The sequence below is a fragment of the Quercus robur genome, chromosome 8 (assembly GCF_932294415.1).
Source record: "Quercus robur chromosome 8, dhQueRobu3.1, whole genome shotgun sequence".
Classification (NCBI taxonomy): domain Eukaryota; kingdom Viridiplantae; phylum Streptophyta; class Magnoliopsida; order Fagales; family Fagaceae; genus Quercus; species Quercus robur.
Window position 1 is genome coordinate 22537591 of NC_065541.1, and position 4340 is coordinate 22541930.

The 4340-nt window shown below is 35.5% G+C and overlaps 1 long non-coding RNA gene across 1 annotated transcript; it reads left to right on the forward strand.

Moving 5' to 3' along the window:
• Positions 1-2111: 2111 nt before the first annotated feature.
• LOC126695005 (uncharacterized) lies at positions 2112-3649 on the forward strand. Its single transcript, XR_007645946.1, has 2 exons — positions 2112-2476; positions 3592-3649. It is a non-coding gene; the product is annotated as an uncharacterized LOC126695005 (long non-coding RNA).
• Positions 3650-4340: the final 691 nt, after the last annotated feature.

The following is a 4340-nucleotide window of genomic DNA, read 5'->3' on the forward strand; positions in this document are numbered from 1 at the left end:
CTCAAAATAGAATTCAAACCTAACCCAAACCACCAACCCATGAAAGCTAATCAAGGCATCAGGTTTGGTAAGTTTTTTTAGGTTTGTGGGTTTGATGCACACCCCTAATTTTAAGTGTATTTTTGTCATTATAGATGTTTTCAAAGTATTCTAGTCACTATAGAGGTTTTTGATCATTTTGAAATTTTCAAGTGGCATTTTGGATTTAATAATGGAATTTCAATTATTTTGGAAATATTGGGGGATATTTTTGCCATTTTGAGAGTTTTACAGGTGTTTTGGTTATTTTAAAGGCCTTAGGAGACATTGTAGTCAAATGGGGGGTTTTAAGGGTATTGTTATAATTTTGAAGATTTTAAGGATATTTCTATAAGTTTGGAGGTTTTATGGTATTTTTTATCAGTGAAATTGATGAGTTAAGTAACGACTCCATAACAAAACCAACCACGAGTGGTTAAACTGATACTTTTTATACTACAGAGAGGCAACAAAAAATTAGCCCTAACCACTAGTTGATAAACTGTAATTAACCTTTAAAAATATTTTTAAATTCCAACCCCCTAGTCCCTTTTTAGTTCTACCCCTGGTGGCAAATGGCATCTTGGGGCCACCCCAATAGATACCTCCTTATAGTTACCTAGTGTGGATGGGGTGGAGGATTACACATATATGATAGAATAATCAGTTACTCGAAGAGTTATGAACAACTATATTAACAAGAATATAAAAGAAAAGAACATGTACTTTGTTGTTTTGACATTAACAGTTTTTGAAAAATGTATAATTTTTCAAAAAGTTTTTTTTTTCCCCCTAGAAAACTATCTCATTTTCTTATATTTGGTAGCATTCTTAAAGTGAGTTGGAAAAATATCATTTTATTTCCTTATTAAGCTTGGCGTAAGATAGAGTAGTTTTCTTTCTACAACTTAATCTCACACCAATTTAATAAGGGATGTCAAGAGATAGCATGCTCATTTTATCATACTTCTAGTCCCACCTATGATTAGCCATTGATCAAATTACAACTTTATATTATTAAACTCATCCATTTATCCTTACTTGTCTACAGCTTCAACAGTTGTTTAAGATACAATTTTTACATCCATGTTAGATGATGAAGAACTAGAAAAAGACTTATTTGTAACTACTGTGAATGAGAAATGACTAACATATTTCATAAGTTTACATTAAATGGTTGATGAGGAAATAATATATGGTCTACTTAAATTTATTTATTTGTTTTTGAAATGTAAAAAGTATAAAGTGAAGTTTGGTTAGTTTAGAGTAGGAAATGAAAAATTAAGGTAATGGGTAATGGTCCACATTTTAAGAGAGAAGAAAGGAACCAATGTATAGGTGTGGCTAACCATATTATTTGTGTCTTCTTTTAGACCTCGTTTGGGAGAAGGGAATGGAATGGAATGGAAAAAAATGAAAAGAATAATTTTAGAAAATATTCTAACCTTCCCTTATTTAGGAATTTTAATGGAGGGATTGGAAAACTCATTCCCTTGTTTGGGAGTTTAAATTTATTCACCTTGAAATTGATTCTATGACAGTTCTTTCATGGTTAACCACTAATCATGATATCTCACTAGATGCTAGATTTTCCTTACCAAATAACAAAGGATATCTAACAATATAGTTAGTTGGCCGGTTTTGAAAGAATTTGTGATAATAGCATCTCGAGTTTTTAAAACTCGAGATCCAATTAAAACTCGACCTTTTAAAACTCGTTTTGCCCGGTTTCTCAATACCCTGACGTGGACAAATTTTCCAGGTGGATAAAGTGGAAATCAAGTTTATAAGACTCGAAATATGAAAAATATACATTAAATTTCAAACGCCTACTCATACAGTCTCTCTCAGTTCAAACACTCTTTCTCTGTCTCTCAAACACTCTCTCAAAGTTCAAACACTCTCACTCAAACGGCGAAATTAGTCATCCTCAACCCGTCGGCGTGCAACAAAAATCACCCTCACCCTCACCCTCAAACGCTCTCCTCTTTCCTCACAATCGGCTTCAGACGATCCCCTCACCCATACCTTGAAAATCCCTTTTGTCCCTTCTAACGGAAGTTCAAATTTTTTCAAGTTTGAAGGTATGTTTTTCTTATAAAAATTTGAGCTTTTTAAATAATTATTCCATCTGGGTTTAGCCCAAGTGTTTGTGGTTGATAATTTCCCTTGTTAGTGCTTTAGTTTTTATTGTTTTGTTACTTGTTGCATGATTTGGGTTGCTGGTACCCTCTCTCTCTCTGTTTCTCCAATTTTAGATTTTGGAATTTCATAATGTTACCTAGGGTTTTCCGTTTCTCAATTTCATTTTGCATTACTTTTCTTCCTATTATTTCTCACCTAGGTTAAAATCCGAAGTTTCTGTTAATAAGGAAAGTGTTGTTGATTGATTTGAGGATGAAATCTGGGTGCTGGTTCCTCAACAGGAAAAATTATTGTTGTCAGTTGCATTTTATCGGTAGTGTAAGGTTGAATTTATTCAACCATCTAATTGGCTTTATTCCGTGCCAAATTTGCTTGTAATTCAGCATTTAGTAACCCTGTATTTAGGTGGGTTTGTTGTAAGGGTAGTGAGTGAGATAGAGTGAAGATTGCTCAAGAGTGTGCAAGAATACAGAGTGTCGCGGCTGGGACTCGCGGGTGGACTCGCGGCTGCAAGCCGCCAGAAGATGCACACGTGCCAAGCATGCTGGAAGATGAACAGTCATGCTAGCTGGAGCACTACAGGACAAAACAGGACAACTGGCCATACGGTTAACTCGCGACTGGATCTCGCGACTTGGTCAAGCCGCGAGGTCAAGCCGCGAGCCACCCCTGTTTTGGAAAAACCTGACGTTTCACATTCCTCTCCTCTCCAGTATAAATACCCCTTTAACCCACGATTGAAAGAGAGCTTCCAGAGAGAATTTTGAGAGAGAAACCCTAAAGAAAAACAAGATTGTTTCATACACAATCCCTACCTTAGAGTCTCATCAAATTCCTCACTCTCTTCCTCTCCATTGTCAAAACCTTGAGAGGCATTATACCAAACCTGGTTCTCACAATTATCATCTCTGTGAGACAGTCGTTTGGAGTTCTGGGAAGCAGTTAGGAAGGAGCCAATCTTCATTGGTTGATGCTACGGTGTAGTAGCGGAATCCGGGAAGCTAGAAAAGAAAAAGGTTCGGCGCAATCTCGTTGGAGCAAGAAGCTTGGAGGGCTTAGGTGCACTGGGTAGATTAGGCTTGGAGGGTCTATTGCTGTCCTTGTATCCCAACTGTATTTTCTAGTGGATTGATTACCGCTTGGAGGGCGGCGGAGAGGTTTTTCGCCGAGGTCTTCGGTTTCCTCTTCGATAACACATCGGGTGTTATCTTTGTGTTTGCATCTTCCTTCCTCTCTATCTCTGCCTTTACATTATCTGCTGTGGTTTAATTTTGTTATGGCTTAGATAGTTGTTTAACCAATTTCATATTATATCATATGTTAAGTTTCCGCACACTTGTTGTTTGACATATTGCTTGTGTTGGTTAAGTTGGTTTTTGGGGGTCTAAACGTTCAAAAGTGTTTTTGTACACGTTTTTGAACTTTCAGGTAGCCTTAATATCACTGTATTCAATTATGTGGGCTTATAAAATTGTGGTTCCCTCTTCTTATTTTTTGTTTGGCCGTATAGAATATCTTACTTATACATTTTTTTAATAAAAAAACTGCCCTGTTAAAAGCTTCTTAAGTTAGTATATTCTTTTTAATATATTAACTACTAAATGAATGCTGCAAATGTATTTATTCTAGGGTTATTCATGGATAAATTTTTTTCAAGTTGACAAAACTTAGCCCCAAAACTTATCTCCAAGTTGTATTGTCTATAAATAAGTCTCTCCTTTTTCTCCAATTTTTATTTATTCTAATTTTCCTAGTGTTTCAAAAGGACCCCTTAAAATACTTGTGAAAAAGAGTGCGTAGTTTCTTCCAATGTATTAGGCTAGCTATGCCTTGGGGGTTTTTTTGGGTCTCCTTACTTTCCAAAAATACTTGTGAAAAAGAATGGTGTTTACATATTACAAATTTATATGATTTTTGCATTTCAAAAATAATTCCACATTTGCCTTTTCAAATTTTGTGATTTCTATGCTCAAAGCATGCTGATGTTTTGTAAAACGTGAAAGCCATACTATGTTCCCATTATATGTTCCTGCGGAAACTATTGCATTGTTGTAGCCATGTGCAGAGGAAACATATCATGCATGTCCTCTTGCTTTATGTTTTTAAGAAAAAAACTCAAATGTACATTAATCTTTTTGTTGGAAAAACTAATACTAATGAGCTCCAACTCATGGCAT